Source organism: Engystomops pustulosus, chromosome 4 (assembly GCF_040894005.1).
Source record: "Engystomops pustulosus chromosome 4, aEngPut4.maternal, whole genome shotgun sequence".
Taxonomy (NCBI): domain Eukaryota; kingdom Metazoa; phylum Chordata; class Amphibia; order Anura; family Leptodactylidae; genus Engystomops; species Engystomops pustulosus.
The window spans coordinates 72,884,211-72,907,992 of NC_092414.1; the positions used below are offsets into that span (position 1 = coordinate 72,884,211).

Sequence of the window (23,782 nt, forward strand, 5' to 3'; positions counted from 1 at the left end):
AGAGACAGGGGCTTGGATTTGCGAAAGCTCGCCTGGCAGCGGAGCGCCAGCTCCATGCGCATCATGCGCTTCTTGCGCATCTGTTTACATTCCCCTCACCCGGCATATCCTAAACTTATAAGAACGCTACTACACTTGATCTTATACAAAAGGTTCTTAGAAGTGCTGTTTGGGGAGTAGCCTAGAGACAGGGGCTTGGATTGGCGAAAGCTCGCCTGGCAGCGGAGCGCCAGCTCCATGCCAAGATCCAACTAACATAGTTTTAACTGCAGCACCTTTAATCTACTACTAGTTCACTGCCTCCATACATGGTCCCCTTATCAAACGAGCTGTGTCAGGCAGAATTTTGGGTTGTTTTCATGGCTTCCATGTTAACTTTGTCGCCACCCTGCTGTGTAATCCACAAAATATACTGGCAAACTTTTATCATGTACCGATATTATTTGAGCACTTCTTGCTCACCTCCTTTGGTTCCTCTCTGCCACCCATTGGTTTGAAGCCTGAGTCCATTTAGGGTATGTCGCCATGACACTCTCTAGCCTGCTGCCGCTGCCTCTGCATGCCGTCCCCTATAGTGTCAGGGTCAATTATTGCATGTTTTAGATGCTATCTAGCTTCATTCTGTCACTCTGTCATGGCCATGCTGTTGCCCATAATTTTGGCATAATGGTGCGTTTAAGCAGCCTCAGAGGCATCCATGCATGCTGCCCCTGCTGTTTCCTGTCCATTTCCGTGGTGTTTCCATCCTTTTCTGAGGTTCCCAGGTGTTTGGCCAAGCTTCCCTGTGCAGAGCCTTGGTCCCCTTGAAAAATGCTCGAGTCTCCCATTGACTTCAATGGGGTTCGTTATTCGAGACGAGCACTCGAGCATCGGGAAAAGTTCGTCTCGAATAACGAGTACCCGAGCATTTTAGTGTTCGCTCATCTCTAATTATGACGCTTTCTATTGGAATGGTTGACATCATGTTTCCTTCCTTTGTGAGTACCGTAATTGTGAAATATTAGACCTTGCCATGATATGATTGTTCTTGCTCCTTTCCAGAAATTCCTTGCTCAGCCGCTCACATATTAGTCTCTGAAGGTGTTACTCTTAATTTACAGCACAAAGATAAATGGGCGCCATAATGCCACGTTTACTACCCATCAGCATTTTTACAGTGTCGTTGGCAATTAATTTAATTAAAAAAAACCTGTCCTGGGTAGAAAGCCATTTCATATTTCACTGGTTTAACAACATGACCCCATCTGCATGCAGAGCGAGGGATGGCTGATTTATCTGCATGTTAGCGCTGGTAATGGACACTTCCACTTGGGAATGTAGTGTGAAACGGCGGCTCATGACGTGATGTGCTCTTTGCAGACTTTTGGCACGTATACCATAATACTTGCTCCTAGACGTAGGGAGGTTTGTTAAGATGTGAAGCTGGACAGTGTTGCACACATCACGATTGAACTTGGAGCACTGTGACCACCAGAAGGTAAAGCCCTGCTTGAGGTGAGCGTCAATTAAACACTCAATATCTATTGGCTAATTACATGCAGCGGTCTCTGAACTCCAATGTTAAGAAATAGGTTAATGAATCATTTTCTGGTGCCATTTGAATGCAGCAGCTTATACTCCTCAACTATTAGAATGTATAAGCCAGCAAAACATAGAAGCAGAATTGTATATGCTTATTGGGTTGTGGTATTAGATTTTTAGTGACCCCAAAGGAAAGCATAAGCTTAGGATTGTCAAGTTGGTAAAACCCCTCAGGCCTAAAATCCACAAGCAAGTCTGATGTGACCAACTCGCATCAAACTCGTATTGTGTGCTTGTCAGAATGTGCAGTCTGAATACTCAGAGGCCGGAACTGGACTGACTTGCTTGAGTTCAGTTCCGGTCTCTGAGTGTACGGACCGAACATTCCGGCAAGCACATACGAGTTTGATACGAATTAGTCACATCAGATTCGCTCATGAGTTTTCGTGAGTTAAGGTATATAAGGTATATGGTATACAAGTCATATAATGGTTAGAGATGACTGAATCAAATCTGAATCTTGGGGTGGGAGAATGGGGACAGGAGAGGGAAGACTAAATATGAGTTTTTTATGAAAAATCTGTGTTATAGAGGAATAAAGGGGCTATATACTAAATTTATCATTACAATTTGTCTATGGCTTGGCTGTTCAATTCCATTTTTTTAATCTGAATCAATTGATAAAAAGTGAGTGATGTTGTATGTTTTTTGTTCTACGTATGCTATGTTTGTTTTTTTTTTGGTTTGTTTTATAATATTGTTTGTTTCCCCGTTTGTCACAAAATGTAATTTTTTGGGGGGTGCACATATCCCTCTAAGGAGCAATTGGTCTTGATAAATTTGGTAGTGGATTTTTCTCTACGCCATGGGGTGACTAGAGTTATAGTGCTAAAATGAAAATATGCGCCAAATCGCTAATCATGAATTCAGATTAGTATTGTGAAAACTAGTCTATGCAAATAATGAATTTGGTGCACTTTGCATTATCCTATGTTCATTTGGCACAACAGATAGTCGCAAAACAGCATTTGTGCCACAACTGCACCAAAACAACGCCAAACATAGACAAAAAAACCTATTGCTAAACTCCCCCATTATATTTTCAATTATTCAGAAGATACATATTTTAATACTCCTTTTAATAATTGCTTTTTTTACATTTCCAAAGATTTCATTTTGAAATGTCATTAATAAAAATACACTTTATAGCTCATAATTCTATAATAATTTGATCCTATTTTAAGAATACTTATTCTGATCATTTCTTCGCCCTGAGATTCTCATGCTGAAGCAGACACAGAATAGACAAATATTACTTCTGAAACTTGACTGAATGATCATTGACACATGGCGCATACAAAGGATTTGCAAGCATTAGTCCTAATATGAGGCAAGAATATTTTCTTAGTGTTAGTATTACCAATATTAAGCATCTGAATAATTCAGGACGTGACTTGCCGAGTCTATCATAGTGAAGGATGTGCGCCTTCTTGAATGCCTGCTCTGGCTATGTGGAGTAATATTTTTTCAGACAAGGCCCGTAGCTTATATGGTTTATGTTTCTTTTGCCGCCACCGTCATGTTTGCATTTCCACTGCTGGTTTTACTCATAATATTATGATTTGTATCATGCGCTAAGATCTTATTAAAATGGTCTAATAAAACATCATAGAGACAAATGTGTTCATGATCCGTCGTCACCTTGCGCTTCCTCTGTTTCTTCAGTGCCCCTTTAAGTCACAAAATGAATAGTTATCGCAAGGAAACTGTGAAAGTATATGAGATATCATATATTATAAAAACACCTGATGACATTTTCTCCTTCATTATGTCCCAGTATTGAGACCCATATTCGCCTTTTAATACGGTATGTCTCTCATCTCTCTCTATCATTTATACTGCTTTTTTTGTCACTTCTTAGGAAGTTGGTAGTTGTGTGAACACGGCAAAGCACATGCTATGTCACAAAACTGCTAATTGAATAAGTAACCTCATTAATATTACTCCTTTCAGTACTGTATACAGAATTATACCTACCAGTAAGTAAGGCTTTAATATATCTATATTCACATAGAATGATAATCCTCAAACAGAGCACCGGACTAGCACTACTGCTGTAGATATAGTGAAGATCAAAGCATACAGAAAGCAACCAATTGTAAATTCAAAAAGAAGAAAAAGAAGTATGCTATGAGACCCAAAGGTAAAATGTAGACAAATTTGATTCGTACAATAGTACACCACAACACAAAAATATTAAAAACATTTAAAAGTGTGAACAATACACAAATATAGACCAACAGTGAGAACTAGCATATGATAATGCCAGTCAGCCTGACCAACACCAGCTCCCCTCAATGATCAAAGCCTCTCCTGACCAGGTAAGTAGCAAAAAATGAAGCAGGTTGAAATTCTGAAATAAGGTACAACCCAAACAAAAAATGATCCAAACGTGAACTGTGAATCAGTAAATGAGAATAAGATCATATCGCTCTCTGTAAAACACTATAGTGGATCAAAGAGGTATCTACCTGTGGTGATGAAAATACAGACCAATGAGAGGTAGGGGGAGACTGGGGCACGAGACCCCACGCGTATCGCCACCCAACTGGGTTCTGAAAATATGCTATTTTATAGAGGACCTATCACCTGTGATGACATGTCTTTGCTGTTAAACTCCACAGGGACTCCTAGTTCATTTATCATGCCCCTTTGTTCTTCTGCCGAGTCTCCCACCTTTGCCAGAAAGTGGGTGGTCATGTTGAATGTTGCGATCCTGCACCTGTGACAACTGAGACCTCTGATAAGTTCTGGGATAGTCAACATAGTATAGGAGGGCCATGTAGCTGGAATGAGAAGTTGGAGCAACAAGTAGCACTTGTCCTTTTAGGTCCCACTCTGGCCCCCTATAAAGTAAATCCACCACCAAAATGAGCACGATTCATATAATAAACCAGGCACACTAACTCATAGATCCAGGCACTGTAACTGTGGTAATCTTGTTATATTTGTTATCCATGGCCTCTTTCCTAAAATCAAAAGGTTAAAAGGTTTTTGGGCATGTTATAGAAGCCCTCTGAGCTCTGGATTCACATGCTGTTACACCGCAGCAGGTCTAAGTCTCGCCCTTCCCCCCCGCTACTTGGCAGTTCATTAACTCTCATGGCAGCAGTGAGCACATTGTGTGAGGAGGTAAGGGTTCCTTCAGAATGTAACAGGCTGTAGTCAGTAGTGGATTATAATATAGATGGTTTGAGCATTGGTCATGGGCCTTCTAGGGGCCCATGGAGACCCAAACCACCTACCAAATTTAATACTCAAAGGTAAATGTTTATCCTAAGTAAATATACAAGGGTATGTGCATATATGAGATTTTGCAGCAGAAAAAAAATCATGAATTTTTGGGAGATTCCACATGGAATCTGTGCGCAGATACTTGAGGCCATGCAGCTTTTTTCCTCATCTGTCTCTCTATATAATATATATTTTTTACATGGATTTTCTGTTGGGTAATCTGCATTATACTGTAAAATCTTGCCTCAAACAGCCATAACAGTGATAAAGTGGAACAGCAGAACACATAGGTATGAGAAAGGTGTTGATTGGGAAAATAATTATTAACTACAGCAGACACTTTCAGAAGAGGTGATAAGTCTTCATTTAAAGGTTATTGTCATAAAATATTATTTCTATTACTGTAAAGGGGTTCTAGCGTAGAGATCTGTGGGGCAACTGGTATGCAGTTCCAATAATGGCTGACTTAGCATAGCTGTTTTTTTCCATTCACATGGCATCAAGGAATCATAGCGAGTATTACTCCATAACTAGGAGCTTTTGCTTACATAAAAGGAAATCTGCCATCGAACCCTCTATTAATCATATTATATTTTTTACTCAAACAACTGATTCTAAAATCAACTTTGAAATATATGATAATGAACCTGAAAGGGTTCAATCAAAAGTTGATTTTAGAAAGAAGGAGGTCAAGGATAACACAAATATGAAGATTACAACAGTCACTGTGCCTGGATCTATGAGTAAATGGCCCAGGTTTATCATGAGGGACTTTGATGATAGATTTCCTTTAAAGAATATACACTTTATTAGGTACACCATGCCAGTAACGGGTTGGACCCCCTTTTGCCTTCAGAACTGCCTCAATTCTTTGTGGCATAGATTCAACAAGGTGCTGGAAGCATTCCTCAGAGATTTTGGTCCATATTGACATGATGGCATGATCACAGTTGCCGCAGATTTGTCGGCTGCACATCCATGATGCCAATCTCCCGTTCCACCACATCCCAAAGATGCTCTATTGGATTGAGATCTGGTGACAGTGGAGGCCATTTGAGTACAGTGAACTCATTGTCATGTTCAAGAAACCAGTCTGAGATGATTCCAGCTTTATAACATGGCACATTATCCTGCTGAAAGTAGCCATCAGATGTTGGGTACATTGTGGTCATAAAGGGATGGACATGGTCAGCAACAATACTCAGGTAGGCTGTGGCGTTGCAATGATGCTCAATTGGTACCAAGGGGCCCAAAGAGTGCCAAGAAAATATTCCCCACACCATGACACCACCACCACCAGCCTGAACCATTTATACAAGGCAGGATGGATCCATGCTTTCATGTTGTTGACGCCAAATTCTGACCCACAGTTCGACATACTGTGCGTTAAGAGATGCTCTTCTGCCTACCTTGGTTGTAACGGGTGGCGATTTGAGTCACTGTTGCCTTTCTATCAGCTCGAACCAGTCTGCCCATTCTCCTCTGACCTCTGGCATCAACAAGGCATTTCCGCCCACAAAACTGCCACTCACTGGATGTTTTTTCTTTTTCGGACCATTCTCTGTAAACCCTAGAGATGGTTGTGCGTGAAAATCCCAGTAGATCAGCAGTTTCTGAAATACTCAGACCAGCCCTTCTGGCACCAACAACCATGCCACGTTCAAAGGCACTCAAATCACCTTTCTTCCCCATACTGATGCTCGGTTTGAACTGCAGGAGATTGTCTTGACCATGTCTACATGCCTAAATGCACTGAGTTGCCGCCATGTGATTGGCTGATAAGAAATTAAGTGTTAACGAGCAGTTGGACAGGTGTACCTAATAAAGTGGCCGGTGAGTGTATGTAAGGACTATATGAGACATGTACATGGAGAAAACATGAGAAAAGAAAAACCTAGATATGAGTCTGATGAGGCACATCAAGAGCCGTATAAACTTTGATGTAGGAGATCATCCTCATTGCTATCAGCCAGAACCTGATGAGGGGTATTTACTAAGCCTTGTCGGACAGTTTTCTAGAGGACACGGCTTATTAAAATCAGTGTTTCAGCTGATTTCATGCACTTTGCACCCGGCCTGTGGAACTAAATGGGTAGGAGCAGACAGGCATTGGCATAAACTGCCCAGCCCATAATTTACTAAAGCTTCTAAACCAGGCTTGGCTTGGTCTAAACCAGTCAAACTTTGTGGAAACCAGGAAAAAGTGTTTCAGATTTACTAAGCCTCTTAGGAAATTGAAAATGCGTTACACTGGCAGGGGGGGCAATGAAGGCTGTAAATTCCCCTTGATGTTAACCTGGCAACCCTATTCGACCCTATAAGTTCCTAACAGAAGAATGACCCACACTCATGGATGTCCTATTTCAAAAGATACAGTACTTGTTTCAAACCCAACATTGACAACCCAGGAAGCAAAATGACTAAATATAATGCCAAAACTGTAATTTATACTACAATAAAAATGACTGGGCACTGCACATTTCTCTACCTCCCTTAGTGCATTATCTGTGATAAATCCCCTATAAATTGCATTTATTTTTAGAGGCAGACATTCAGCAAGAAGTACTAATGGAAGACCGTATGTTTCCAAGTACAAACAGCTGCTAATATTACCACCATGTTCTATCTTTATTACCAATATTGTACATAAAATGATTGGCCCATCACTAATTACAAAGAAATAAAAACAAATAAAATACCTGATATTGGTTGCAAGATATAGGAAAATACTGTCTTCAGGATAGGTTCTCCACTGATCACTATATGATGGGTGGAGATCCAAAACCATCAGCATCAGCAGGGACAATCCTACCTTCAATACATTCTTCTGTAAGCCACATGGAGAAATGACTACCAATGTGTGGAAATTATCAAACATTTTCTCCCCTAGAGTTACAACTGGTCACTAGGATTGCCAGCAGCAGAAGACCCTATCACCAGCTTCTAAATTGACTTTAGAAATAAAGAATTTTGAAAAACATTTCCTTACTGTTTATGTATACAGCTCCATTCTAGATCTTTGTGATGTTGTATATCAGACTACATATGCACCATGTGTGGTCTGATGTGTCACTCAAATTTCCTTCAATCTGTTCTATAATGTAAATAAGGAGAACTTGGGCTACAGAGAAACATACCCAATAACATTAGTCAGGGTATCTTTCAGGACTTCATTTTAGATGTTTTGGAGATCACCAATGGATGCATACCAGCCAAATGTTGTTAACCCTTAACAGTTTGAATAGATTTCCATACATTGCTTGGTCTCTTTTCAATGAGAAACTAAATCACACCAAGATTTACAATAATGGAATATAATAGTTTTTCCTTAAAGGGAACCTGTCATCAGAAAATGTCCTTATAAACGATTACCCGTATGTTGTTTAGAAGCTTTACACCTTCCTTTCATGTTTCTTTCAGCATGCTCCATCATCCACAAAATCAACTTTGAAGTGAGATTTAAATTGTTTGTACAAAGTCAAGGAAGTCACAGAAGTAAAGCTCTCTCTGCCTCAGAACGCCTACTCGCCTGTGATTCACATCATGCATCGTGTTAATGATTTTTCTTGGTGCAGAACCATTTATTACAAGAAAGAGAAAGATAGAAAGCTTGAATTTAGTGGTAAAATATCACCTCCTCCACTTAATAAAATCAATTTATACTTACTTCAAGTTGATTTAGTGGATGATGCCACCACACTGGACCATGAAACAAAACCTGATCTAGAAGGTTTGACAACATACTGGTAGTGGCTTATTAGGTCAATTTCTGCTGACAGGTTCCCTTTAATAAAGTTCTGATAAAAATAATTACAGAATAAGTACGTTTTGGAAGTTTTGATCTGGTACAATCTTTCCAGTAAGAAAGATGAACTGCAAACTTTATTCCCTTACCCATTTTCTGTTGCTGAAAGCACAGTAGCCTAGATCAAGGTGTGATGGATTGCTATATACTTTGAAATATCTGAAACATTGTTTTGAACAGAAATGTCAAAAATCTTGCCAGGGTCATTCTGCTGATTGCCAATTACTGCCCTTTACCCTCTGCATCAGTGGAAAAACAACCAGGCTGGTGAAAATGTTTTCTTGTCATGCTTGTTCCTCTGTAGAAGCCATGCTAGGCTTAAAAAGCTTGGATCCCAAACCAACAATACTGTGTATGTGGTGAAGTCATTCATTTATTTGTTATATTACACTGCATGACTTTCAAGTGTGTTTTCTTTGATAAATCTGCGCTTTTTTAAAATTCTGTTTTTCACTTTAACATGATTCTGATGTTAAAGCACCCATCGAAAATAAGAAGGGGAGATGACCCCTGTCTTGAGATCTTTTAATGATTGCCAGAAAAGGCAGCAAAGCCTGCTTTCCTTGATAAGGTACTCTGGGGACAGTGGATGCTTGTTTAAGAAAAAAGCAGAGGAGAGATCAGGCACAATTAGTCTAAGTAAAAATTTACATTTAAAAGGTTTTCCAGGCTAAAAATACAGATAAGATATCCATAGAATAGGTTCTCAATTTTATATTAGTGTAGGAGAAAACAACCAGATCCCTAATAGGTCATCAATAATTTTTACCACAGAAAACTCCTTAATTCTCTGCCGGAACTGCAGATTCACTTCTTGTGGCTGAGCACCACACATGTAATGTTCTGTGGACAGCTAGTGGATTCAAAAGTCAGAAGCCTCTCTCAGCTGGGATTGTGTAGGTACATGGTCCTATGAGAGTTCTGGACCAATTGGCTTCTGGGGCTGTGTCCAGTCTTCCTTGCTTGTGGAGATTTTTTTGTTTTACTTTACTGACATTTTGTTTAAACCTTGACTATTCTTCTGCATATTGATTTTGTACCTTGCTGTCATCTTGTTCTGACAGGTTTTATCTTTCTTTGGTTAGTTGTGTCTCTATGTTTGTCTGTCTACTCTACTATGCACTTATCCTGGGTAGTGACAGCCATGTAGTTGTTGTAGGCAGTTTAGCGCAAGGCTGGCAAGTAGGCAGGGACAGACATTGTGGGAAGATCTCATCTTGTACAACCACCTTGGCTTGATACTTGATTTCCATTTGTCAAAGGGGCTGAGCCCACTATGTCTCTTAATATCACAAATGATTGGATGATGTTAGAGTGTTAGGGGATGCCCTGTCATTTATGATCAACCAATTGTAAGCTTGTTTAGCAATTTTAATTGGAATCCCAGCACAGGTCCTGCATGAAACCAAGGATTATAATGAGCTCATCCAAATGTTTAATGTAGCAATTTCTTTACAGAAGGGGCAAAAAGAAGCGATGCAACACTAACTGTCACTTACGAATAAACTTTCCCTTAATTATTTTCTGTATCAGTCATTGTGAGCCGAAATCAGTTGTGGATACTGCACTTCTGTACACGTTCTGTATTTTTGACTAGTTTAGGCTCACAATTAGGGTACGATTGCACATTCTGTGGTAAAGATGTGACTTTGCTTTCGTGATGTGGCTGAAAACTGCCAATTGCAAAAAAAAAGCAACTGTGTACTTGAAACATGCAATTGTTTATTTTCAGCCACATATTTGTTGTATCTTGAACATATAACATCCAATGCACTGTATAATCATGGCTTATTTGTACAACTTGGGGAATACAACAACAGAGATGCAAACTGACCTTACGCTTTGTCGCTTTGTTACTGATTAAACAGAGAGACAAATAATGGTTTATCCTGGTTTCTAGAAGCTTAAAAGGTGACATCCAAATTAGCTGCACTTTCTGCTGTCACATCTACATAATGGCTGCCATTACAAATGAGAAAAGTGACAATAAACAGGAATTTCTTTAATGTATGATTTATGGCCACATTTCATGATACAAACTAGTGGAAATTCTTTTCCTAAAAGTAAGTGCTAGTATAGTAGTAATAGAAATAGTAGTAGCTAGTACTATACTAATAGTAATTGTACTAGTAATAGTAGTAGCTATACTAAAATACATGACTGAATACATTGTAAAATTCTAAGCTTGCATTTGGAAGTTGAAAATGATCAGAATACAAATAAATGTCTACGTGGATTTATTGAACAATTGAGTCCACTTATCCCTGTCATCAACGTTGTTTTGTATCAAGGCAGTGTTACTGTTAACACCAAACTTTCTGAAATTTCTCTATACTTTGATAAGATTGTGAAAGTGTGCAGCAACCAATAAACCAATGGATGTCTAATATCTATCAATATCTTATAGCACTATGCAAAAATAAAAAAGAGAGGCTGGAGATCATCTCCACCATGCAGAAGAATTAAGACTGGTACATTGAGTAGAAGTCCAAAACATAGGCGCACACAGCCTGGCATTCAGCCATAATCTGCTTGAGTTTTTTAGTGTAGGTTATGGTAAATTTGGCAGGCCACTTCTCTGCTCACTAATTTGTAAAAGTGGCTGATGGGATACAAAACCAGCCAAAAGCTGCAAATCTCAAGGCATGTGGCAGGAATTGTTACATTTAATGTGCGCCAAAAAACTGTCACACAAGGCAAATTGTCCCCAATGTCTTTCAAAGCTGGTGAAAAACACAATGAGGCATCATTTCTTAATTTGTGCCAAAAAACTGTCTAAATTGCCTTCAGTCACATATATCAAAAGTATATATAATCAGTCAGGACGCAGGATATGATTCCATCCCTACAGGGACATAAATCATATATAAGGTATATGTATGTACACAACAAAGTGATAAAAGTACCACGTAGCGCATGCGCACATAAACCCAAGCATGACAGTAGTAGTACCAGCTGTGTCACACAAGCAAAGGTGGACCCCTTTATCAGGAGTAAAGTCATGTCTTGGGCTCCTAAAGCATAGCCCCATACCAAATAGCACAGCCAAAGAGTCTATTTCATATACCGGTGATGAACAAGCTTTTGAGCTCGGTGGGTCAACATTTGTAAAACAAAAGCGACCATAACTTAGATGATTTGTTTCTTCTAGAAAAATCCATAATTTTGTGATATTTGTAGCTCTAATAACAAAAATGTCTCTTCCCCCAGTATTGCTGTGTTGGGTGAGACGACTCTCCTGTCCTCCCTGTAGTCACTGGAATGGTTCTTGATCCAGCTGTCTGCTGCTGACAGGGCAACTGTGGGACAAAATTCTAGTGTTCCTAGCAGTCAATAAATTTATTCTGCAAGTAATATAGTGCAGGTGGGAGTTCTGGCATCACTGCGGAACTAACTGCCTTTACTGAGGAAAAGATGGCTGCTGTTTGCACCAACAAGTTGCCCCACAAAGGTTAGCAATTTCTGCTATAGACTATGTCTAATGGTCGAACTTATTGGCAAGCTTGATTTTGTGATATTCCTAAATATTGTAACAATTGTATGAATACTGGAATTGTTTTTGGATGAAAAATGTAAAGTAAAGAGAAGAAAATGTACATTTATTGTGGTCATTCACTTGGACACTGTTCATAGAAGCATGTACACCCAATCTCTGAATAACCAGAATAGCATATATAATAGCAGTCCTCAATAATAATTTTACCTGGTAATCTATATGTGTAATACAAATAGAAAAGAATCAAGATTAAAAATCATTGTAGTCTTTGGAGCAGTGCAGCAATCTAAACTGGGGTACAAGCTTCAAGGGGCCGACCTTACCCCAAAAACTACATACAAGTCATCCACAGAGCAGCACTTGGACACCATCAAAAAAAAAGAACAAATGGTGATTTTAGGTGATAATGATAACAACTGAGTTACTACTCTTAAAGCATAATGCATAGTGTAAACATAAAAGGAATAAAAGTATATGTTTCATTTATTTACAGTTTTGCAGCTTATCAAATACGCATACACTACAATATACTGACTGCCTGTACTGATTTAAAACTTTTTGTCTCCTATTGAAAGGTTGGGAATTGCATTTAACTATTGTATCTTGCGTAAGTTGCATCTATTTACAGAACATATACTTTATACAGCAGATTAAAATTCCCATTCCATTGGGTAAAATGTACTATATGTATAAAGCTAGAAAACTGGCAAAAATGATTTAATTATTTTTTTCCCTGGAAAATTAATCAATTTAATAAGGCAGAGAATTGTTTTTGATGGGAAAGGCATGGTGGAAAATGAGATTTGACTAGATGTTAGAGAGGCTCGGGAAGAGATAGAGCAGCTGGACGCCTGCTGAGTTATGTATTCATTCACTACAGTCTTATTGCCCTCTATCTGCTCCCACACTCCATGATGGAGTAGACGTATTGATTATAGTGTAAAGGAAATGTACACTGTCTCTGCAAGACCAATCACTAAGCCACACACCACCAATGACAAACGGACCTGGGAGCATTATCGTAGGGTCCCCACAAGGCTACAGCCCCTCCTTTCCTAAGGATCAGGGAAATCACTGAGGATCTTGACAGCCGAGCAGGCGCTGGGGCCAATTAGCCCTCACCCACTTTAATTACCCTGTGTCCAAATAATTAACTTCTTGTTTATTTCATTTAACAAAACGGATCCTTTGCTAGTAATGATTTCTTGTCTTTGTTTTTATTCATTATCTCTCTGGTCCAAGTTTCAGGGGCATTATTTCTCTTTAATGAGGTGGAGACGAAGGGAAAGCGAAGCGAGAGTAAGAACAGCGCAAGGTACAAGATGCACAGCGGGCAGGGGGAGGGGGCGATAAATGAGAATGGAATGAATTATGTTTATCGCAGGTTCTTAGAACTGTTTGTGTATTGATACTGTGGACGACACGACGTGGTATTTATTACCATTGTCTGCTGGTGATTCCACTTTTATGAGGAGAAGACTAATATGAAAGAACAATTCTTTCCCTTAATTGCCATCAATTTTGTGTTGTATTCAGGTTTTAATTGGTAATTTTATACATATTATGTTTTTTGTTGTGATAATGTTTGAATTATGGTAACATAAAATAGCTCATAGAGACGTCCCCCATTATGACCTTTTCGCTGGTAAACTGATGATGAGAGTCTCATTGGGATGAGAACAGAAAGTGGTTAGGGATAATATTTAGGAACATGTTTCAGAAGTTTTCTAAGGAAAAAACTGTAATTGAAAACCTAGTTTTAATAGGAGTGCAGTTAGTGTCATACAAACATTCATGCCATGGTCATGTGAGCCACATGTTCAGTAACTTGAAACACACATGGTTAAAGGGGTTTTCCCATTTTAGCAAGTTAATGTTATTGTTTGTATTATAAAAAGTTATAGAATTTTCCAATATACTTTCTGCATCAATTCCTCTAGTTGTTTACTTCCTGTTCTGCCACAGAAAGCTTCTATGGTTACTTCCAGTAGACAGAAATCTGACCGTGGTCACACAGGTGCACGACTCAGTATAGAACACAGCTCTATCTACTCTCTGTGATACTAATGAACCGTGCACCTCTGTGACCATGGTCAGATTTCTGCCCACTGATAGTAAACATAAAAGCTATAGAATTAAAGCAAGCAGAGATCTAGAAAACTGTGAGCAATTCATTCATTTGAAAATTGTATAACTTATTATAATACAAACAATAACATCCACTTGCTGAAATGGGAACACCCCTTTAAGCATGTAAATAGGTGCAACATGAGAACCCAGCCTAAAGGATTAAATTCAAAGGGGTTGTATAGGTTAAAGATGAGAAACTAGCCACAATTGTTCAATTTAAAGGGGATTTCCAGTTTAGATTATATAAGTTATGGCTTATTCATATTTCTATGTACAATGAATGTGTGCTATCAATGTCTTAATGGACAACATACAAAGCCAATGACAGTAGTACAGCTTTTTGGATATCTGTGTTTTTTCACATACTGTGAGTCCTTAAAAACAAAAATAAAAAACACAGGAGCGTGCTCCTTTGTAGTCTGTTCTGTGAAACAATAGCTGGCATTAAAGGAAATCTAGCATAAGAATCAAGCATGATTAACCAGGGACACCTACTCATAGAACCAGCACTTCCCCCTCCCTCTGTGTGACAATACAGCAGGCAGAAGGAGTGAGGAGTGCTGAAGGAGCATAGGCAGGGGGAGACATTCTGCGGCACAGTGTAGCAGTCTGTGAAGATACAGCATGGATGGGCTCTGGTAATGCCCCCCAAAGGCCCTGAGGCTCATTAGCATATACACTCACCGGCCACTTTATTAGGTACACCATGCTAGTAACGGGTTGGACCCCCTTTTGCCTTCAGAACTGCCTCAATTCTTCGTGGCATAGATTCAACAAGGTGCTGAAAGCATTCCTCAGAGATTTTGGTCCATATTGACATGATGGCATCACACAGTTGCCGCAGATTTGTCGGCTGCACATCCATGATGCGAATCTCCCGTTCCACCACATCCCAAAGATGCTCTATTGGATTGAGATCTGGTGACTGTGGAGGCCATTTGAGTACAGTGAACTCATTGTCATGTTCAAGAAACCGGTCTGAGATGATTCCAGCTTTATGACATGGCGCATTATCCTGCTGAAAGTAGCCTTCAGATGTTGGGTACATTGTGGTCATAAAGGGATGGACATGGTCAGCAACAATACTCAGGTAGGCTGTGGCGTTGCAACAATGCTCAATTGGTACCAAGGGGCCCAAAGAGTGCCAAGAAAATATTCCCCACACCATGACACCACCACAACCAGCCTGAACTGTTTATACAAGGCAGGATGGATCCATGCTTTCATGTTGTTGACGCCAAATTCTGACCCTACCATCCGAATGTCGCAGCAGAAATCAAGACTCATCAGACCAGGCAACGTTTTTCCAATCTTCTACTGTCCAATTTCGATGAGCTTGTGCAAATTGTAGCCTCAGTTTCCTGTTCTTAGCTGAAAGGAGTGGCACCCGGTACGGTCTTCTGCTGCTGTAACCCATCTGCCTCAAAGTTCGACGTACTGTGCGTTCAGAGATGCTCTTCTGCCTACCTTGGTTGTAACGGGTGGCGATTTGAGTCACTGTTGCCTTTCTATCAGCTCGAATCAGTCTGCCCATTCTCCTCTGACCTCTGGCATCAACAAGGCATTTCCGCCCACAGAAACGCCGCTCACTGGATGTTTTTTCTTTTTTTTTATGCTACTGTATTTGTCTTTGTATGTTGTGACCAAGTGATTATAATGCAGCTTACAAAATCTTAAAGGGGTCATCCGGGTATAGAAAGTTGCATATGGCCGGGCTGGGGTAGGCTATTTAAAAATAATAAACTTGTACTTACCTCCTCCTGTGCCGCTGATGTCCTGGGCCGCGGTCCGTTTGATCCGTACCCCTGTTTGTGGCCGGCTCCCCCATCCGTCCCTATCTCTCAGCGTTGTAAGCGCTGGGAGATGGTGTCGGTTTGGAGCTTCCGGTCAGCCAGAAGCTCCATGTGCGCCTCTGTAAACAAACTGGTGCACAGATGAGATGGACTGCGGCACGGGACATCAGCGGCGCCGGAGAAGGTAAATACATGTTTGTTATTTTTAAATAGCCCTCCCCAGCCCAACCCTAAATAAATTTTTAGTGGACCCACCCTTACTTATTGATAAACATGAAATGCCTTGAACATGACAAAAATAAGGATTATTATCCCAAGATTATTTTAACATGATGAAGCTAGATTTTCAGGGCACATAGAAGTACATTGGGCTCATAGAATTTTTATGTATTCCATGATGTGACTAAATTTCATTTCTACAAAGATTCCAAAAAGATGTCTGAGATTCCTCAAAGTTTCAGAGATGTCATTAAGGGTTTAGATGTCTGCGAATCATTCTATATCTTGTATTTTATTTCACATCTGACTCTGAAGGCAGCCAGTGAATTGATCAATGTATCTGCATACAACCTCGGCCATTATTAGCATAGGCTCAGTAGCAGCTGCATTGCTCAGTTTGGACCACTGCCTCTTCTCACCTGCTCCGAGGTTGTCATGGAAACGGGCACGATGCTTATTATGTCGCCTTGGTATATCTCAAACATTTTCACTTCAGTGAAGGGGGAGGGAGGATCACTGCAAAAACGGAATATGAAGTCTGATGGACAGAAGATGAGGGAAATAACAAGCATCCATATGTAGGAAAGGTAAAAACGGGAGGGTGGAAATGTAGTACATTGTGCGAGGTGTGACAATAATGGCTACATTTCTAGAGTAAATTGGATTGTTAAAGACGATCTGTTAAGCAACAAACCTCTTTATATCAGGGCATCTATATACTACCTTCATAGCGCCTTACAAATGGAATAGTGTTACTGAGGGCACTGAGACATATGTATCAGTGGAAATCTCTGCCGCTTGTATGCACAGAATGTGCACTGCTTCACCTCCTTCTACACTTAGCTAAGCAGATACATAGATGTAGCCCTCTTAACTTGCATCTGATAGCACACTGCACAATGATAACACACAACTAAAGCCATAGGAAGCAAATTACTAGTACACAAATGTATAATGTATCTGTGACTATCCCTTGATTGAAAGGATAACACACAGACAAATGCTTTTCTATGGGCTCCTACACACAGCCGTGGTTTCCATTGATCTTTGTGTGAGCCGACTTCCCGAGCAAAAAATTTTGGAGCGGATCCTTTTCCTGCATGTATTTAAACTCAGGCAGTCTCTTCTACAGTCTTTTTTTCAACCTTACACACAGATGACACGCAGCCGCAAACAAGGAACATGGGTTTTCTCTAAGGGTGGAAATCCACGGTGCAGTCGTGGAGCAGCCAAGATGCGGCCAGGCGCATCCAATTAACGCATTTTGCCCATTATACATTACAAAATTATTATTTAGTGACTGTATCATGTTAACAGTACATGATACTGTCACTAAATAATAATTTTTTCGTCAATTATCAGCAAAATGTGTTAATTTGATGCGGTAAATTTGGACAGACTGCTTGCTGTATCAGGTACTTTGTATGGTTGAGGACCTCTGGTGAATGGTGTATTTAGTAAGGATTAATAATAATAATAATAATAATATGTTGTGCTTTTTTGAGCACCTGTACTATGTGGATAGTTTAATATCCATGAATGCTGTGACAAAATATGCATAATTGTTTATTTTTCTACGGTTTCTATGGTCATTGTCCAGTTGGGGGAGCTGGACCGGTCGGTCTACATACACTATCACATGTTGTGCTTTCTCTAGAGATGGCATTTTCATGAGTTTTTACCTTTTTAATTAATTTTATTTATCTTGTGTACAGTCTTTTTGTATTGATATTGAAAAAAGAGAATGGGGCACATTTACTTACCCGGCCACAGAGTTCACAGAAAGTGCATTGTTCCGACGATAAGATCATGCGCCCGATATCCTGCATGTGTTGCTCCCCGCTCAGGTCCGCTGGAGTTCTCCTTCTTCTTCACGGTGCATGTAAGTTCATCTCTTGCGACACAATTTTAAAGTTAAATCCCGCTCTCAGTCCAATTCCGTCAGATCGTCGGGCCATCCCCCCATTTCTGTCGCATGAAAGCCGGCGCGATTGAGCCAAAATCTGATCACGTACGACACAATCTCCTTCTAAATACCTGTTCCAGACGTGCAATCCCCGAAAACTTCAGAATGTCCAACGGAAATGCGATCCACAGACCCTTAGTAAATAAGCCCAAATATTTATTAAATGTTTCTTTGTTTCTTGTTGCAGTTGAATTTGATGCAGCTGGTGGTTTCATAATAGTGGCTTGTCGCGTCCTGGCTGCTCCATGGCCGCACCTTATATTGGGACACTAAGAACTTTAATAGGCCATTGAAGGAACAAGTTCATGTGGAGATTCCTTAAAAGTCATGGTAAGTTTGTTTGCACCTTTTTTCTGGTCAAAAATTGTTGATAAAATTTCAAATTCATAACATAGTTCATCAATAACAGAAAGAAGTCACTACATATCAGTTCCAATATATATGAATACAGTATATAACTTGATCTGACTGCTATAACGCAAATGTACTTTGCTGTTTTCTTACACTGAGAACAGGTGATCTGTGGGTGGGATGATGTCAGACCCTCCCTAATCTGATACTGAATACTTATATTATGGATATGTTATCAGTATTTTAGCCCTAATAATGCGTTAACCTCTAAAGATAACCTTGGCTTCTGGTGTAAGGTACAGTAATATTTAGTGATAGAATTGATATCATTAATTGTGATAAAGATAGCAGTCACGTCTCTCAATATCATTAGTGAAGAGGACACAGTACTGTACATTCAGCCTTTTTAGCATTCTCAGATCATTGGCCTTATTCTGATCTCTAGGAATTAATGAAGAAGGAGTTGTTTAAATATTTGCTCATTATTAGTCATATGAAACAAGTTTATTAAAGACTAATCCACTTGCAGAAGCATTGTTCTATAATTTGAAAGTAAAATGACAGTGTTCTGCTTTCTTCTCCCCAGCCTCCTGCACCAGTGACCACATTGTACATCTAACATGGATGACCTGTGATCCGCTGCGCACCTCAGATACCTGTGTTTAGATTTTAAAGGAAATCTATCATCAAATTTTCCAATGCTAAACCAGCATTACTCACTTGTAGATCCGGTCCCACCAAGGTTCCACTGATGTCTTTATCCTGTTGTTTTATCCAGTCCTTACCTTCCAAAGAGATGTTTAAAAATATGTAAATGAGGCAGAAGCTTTGTGGGTGTCAACAGAACCATTTTACCTGCTGATACTCACCCCCTGAAGCTCTACTAGCACCCCTCCTTCCTCCACCTGAGCTTCCTCGCCTGGTAATATCACCTGAATCTGTGAAAATAACACTTATGTGCTATGCAATCCGCATAGTACAGCCACCTACTACTTTTGGGTTATTACCACAAAGTGCATGTGCCTTATTTGTAGAGAGTTGACAAGGAGTGGTAGAAGAGTTTCCTGTAGAAGTGGTAGAAGAGCAGCCAGTAAAGCTGGAGTCTGGGTGCTACTGAGGATTTGAAAATGTGATGATAGGATTCCTTTAAAGGGAATCTATTATCAGAAATGAACTTATTAACCATTACCAGTATGTTGTGAATCAGCGTGATGGCATCATTCAGAAAATTAACTTTGAATTAAGATGTAAATTGGTTGTATAAAGTCATGGAGGTGGGAAGTCAGCTCTGATGTCAAGCTCTCCTCACCTCAGAAAAAAGTAGATCTGGTTAGTGATGTATCTGGATTCAGGACCATCTATTACAGTCAAATGGGCATTCTGAAGTGAGGAAAGGTTGACTACAGTGTTAAACTCTCCGCCTCCTTGACTTTATACCAAAATATATCTCACTTCAAAGTTGATTTTCTGGATGATGCCACCTCGCTGGACCATGAAATAGACATGATCTAGAAGGTATACAGCTGCTTGATTACATACTGGTAGTGGTTTATTAGGTCAATTTCTGCTGACAGGTTTCCTTTAAGTAGAGGATATTGGGGCACATTTATTTACCCGGTCCAGTCGCGATCCAGCGGCGGGTTCTCTGCACTGGATTCGGGTCCGGCCGGGATTTAATAAGGTAGTTCCTCCGCCGTCCACCAGGTGGCGCTGCTGCGCTGAAAAGCATTTTAACGCGCCGGAATTCACCGAGGCCGTCTGAGTGAAGGTAAGCGGGTCCCGAGCGACACATTTTCGGTTCTTAAATGCGGCGGTTTTTCCGAATACGTCGGGTTTTCGTTCGGCCACGCCCCCCGATTTCCGTCGCGCGCATGCCGGCGCCGATGCGCCACAATCCGATCGCGTGCGCCAAAATCCCGGGGCAATTCAGGTACAATCGGCGCAAATCGGAAATATTCGGGTAACACGTCGGGAAAACGCGAATCGGGCCCTTAGTAAATTACCCCCATTATCTTGCTGGAAAATTATAAAAAGGAGAGCCTGTTTCCAAAACACCAGATAGGTTGTATTGAGTAACAATCCACATGTTCAAATTCTGTACTTCTGTTGGAACAGAAGTGATCATGGGGAGATACTAGTGCTCTGATCCCTACATCCTGACATTTATCCATTGCCTAGTCTATATTTTACATTGTGCATAATGTATCAAAACTGTTTTGGAATAAAAGTGCATTACAGACCATTGCCTTCATTCAGCCTTTACTCTGGAAAATTAAATTAGAACTTAGATTGGTTTCCAAGGACAAGGCACAACACTTGGGAAAATCTCATGGACGAATTTAACACTTACAATAGGAGTCATGCAGATGACTTTCCAGGTATAGCATGGTTGCCTCAGCAACTGCAGTACCCAGCATGCCCCCTATATCTCTCTATACTTCATGTCAAAACGGGGAGGAAACAGACAATCATCCTTGACAAGCAATCTGATGGAATCTGTTTGGTATAGGCAACCATAGTTCTGGCTTTAAATTATTTTTATATAATAAAATATGCAGTAAAATATTTTGTGCACAGCAAAGCAAATTGCAGGGAGAAACTTTTCTGTGATTCTCCACCACCCGTGATCTTCATATTTAGATTTTTTCATGAGATAAACCTAAGCAGACAAAGGCCAGTCTAGAAGAGACAAACACGTAGGTTAGAAAATGGATGTCCTAGACAGAGAGAAAATGGATTATGTCCCAGAGAGAGTTCCTTAATGAATCGCCAATAATTGCATGCACAATTAAAACTGAGACCAAAAAAACGAATGTGGTAACCTGGGGCGGCAGGTTGTGTATTGTCCTCTGCAAGGTATTTATTGCATGGGAGCAGCCACTCATAAAGCTGAATGGGGCTCAGTGAACATGTTGTTATCTCTGCTGCTAATGGGTAATTGGGAGTCGGGAGCCGCTATCAGCAGATATAAATTACCCACTGCAAACCCAGAGCATTAAGTCAGACTTTATTACCCATTATCCACAGCTCCTTCTCTTTAGTAGGAGCCTGAAGTATATTAGGGATAAATTTATGCATTGTAATTAATAGGAGGAGACGCCATTCCAATGGTCTAATATCCACTCGCCCTAATCTGTTTGGGAGATTTCTTAAACTGCAAGTAAAATCAGCCATAAACGGGGGTTATTTTTAATGATGCAAATATTCCAAGGCAAATTTGTTACTGGTGTTAGATAGCTTTGTTTGACAATATGTTTCACTGATTTCATAATTTGCATTCCACTATGGAAAGTCTATTGAAAGTAAGCCCAGTGGGAATTGTGTATAAAGTAGACAATGTATTTGTTATGTATGATAAATATGATTTACCGTTGCGTCCTTGAGTGTCAAATGAAAGGAACATTTGTCACAGTTGATGCCTTTAATGCATTATTGTAGTCATTGAGGAGTAACTTAAAGCCTCTTCGTTCTGAAAGTCTACAACCCATTCCCAACATATAGCTCTTGTTTTTGCTAATTTAAGGTAGAATCCATGTGTATTATGAGCTAAAAGGTAGATTAAATACTCAATACTTAAATAGAAAGAACAACCAAAGCACCATTTGTTTCCTTGCCAAAATAGAAACCATGAATAAAAAAGGATTGCACACATCCACACATCCATTTCACTTGGGCACTTCTGTTTTTTGGCACTGTGTCCAGACATACGTTCTGAAGGGTCATAGGACCCTTTTCGGCCCCTTAGAACACAAGATTTCTCTTCCGCCCATCAAGGGAGGTAACTTCCATTAAAATCCCTAGGTTTCAGGAGGCTATTCATTGGCTGAACCGAGAACTGGGACCGTGAAAGTATGTTTTATTTTTCCTCACCCCAGCCCCACCCCTGCTGTATAATCTTTTCAGCTTATTCTGCTCTACAATATACTGCCTGCAGAAAAGACATTATATCCAATCTTCTTAAAGGGGTTTTCCCACAAAAGAAAATTCTCAAATTTCAATGCCCTAGTGATTTTTAGACAATAAAGTTCATTTTTAACCATTTATTCTACAATGTTACTCAGTTTTATTGCTGTTTTAGCTCCTATTACTCAGTGATGGTCAGTGTAAGATTCCAGAGTGTGGGCGGGTACTCTCTAAGCTGATACATTATGATCCATCTACTTCTGTGAAAATGTGGTTAGATTATCAGGTACAGGGTTTATATACATATTCATCTAGCTTCTGGACATTTTACTAGTATCTGAAACATAGAAAGAGAGATGAGACAGATCATAGATGATGCGGTCCATCATGAGATGCCTATTACACACTGTCAGCCCTGCTACATAGCTGTTCTCCCTCCTAGACAAAGTACATATCTGCCTGTAGTGCATTTAAGTCTATCATGACAATAGTTAGAACACTAAGTGAAATCTGCTCAGCTCCTCCTGCTCTATAATATACTTCATGATAGTTAGGACACTATATGCAATCTTTACTACAATACAACAAAAACAGATTTCCTTTAAATATTTGTACATGCATGAGATTTGCATTTTCAAACATACTCTCTATAACCACTACAAAGATAGAATAGTAAATTAAACGGAACTGAATTCTAATTTAAAGGGGTATTCCCATCTGGGCATTTACATTTAATTAAATTCATTTGCCTTATGTAAACATTTCTTCAATTGGATGTTAATAAAAAAAATGTTCCTGTGTGAAGATAATTTCTCATAAATGTAGCCATGTTGTCCCTTAGGAACCAGATAGCTTCCTCGGATACGACCACGTCACACTCTGGCAGCAGTGGCTAGACATGCGCTTTAGAGTCCTGCCGGACCACCAGGATTCAGCAATCATTACCACAGGACGGCTGTAGGACATGCAGTAACTCACGGACATTTTATACACAATAACCTTTTGTTTCTTTGTGCACTCACTACAGCAGAGGTGGCCGTATCCGAGGAAGCCATCTCGTTTCTAATGGACCATATGACTACATTTATGAGAAATTATCTTCACACAGGAACATTTTTTTTAATAACATCTAATTGAAGAAATGTTTACATATGGCAGATTTATCAAACTGAATGTAAGTGCCCAGACGAGAATACCCCTTTAAAAATATCTTCCAGGACGAACATTTACTCTATGGGTTAATGTTTGCCTTATTATTGTACCTATTAAAAATGAATTCTTAACCATTTAACCATTCGCAGATT

At 39.8% G+C, this 23,782-nt stretch overlaps 1 protein-coding gene and 1 long non-coding RNA gene across 4 annotated transcripts in view; one reads left to right on the forward strand and one right to left on the reverse strand.

Annotated features, from left to right (window-relative positions):
* UNC5A (unc-5 netrin receptor A) overlaps window positions 1-23,782 on the reverse strand; it is a 241,331-nt gene that overhangs the window by 137,015 nt on the left and 80,534 nt on the right. The gene's annotated exons all lie outside the window — the stretch shown is intronic.
* On the forward strand, window positions 16,760-20,817 carry LOC140129004 (uncharacterized). Its single transcript, XR_011855245.1, has 3 exons — window positions 16,760-16,845; window positions 18,412-18,554; window positions 19,162-20,817. It is a non-coding gene; the product is annotated as an uncharacterized lncRNA (long non-coding RNA).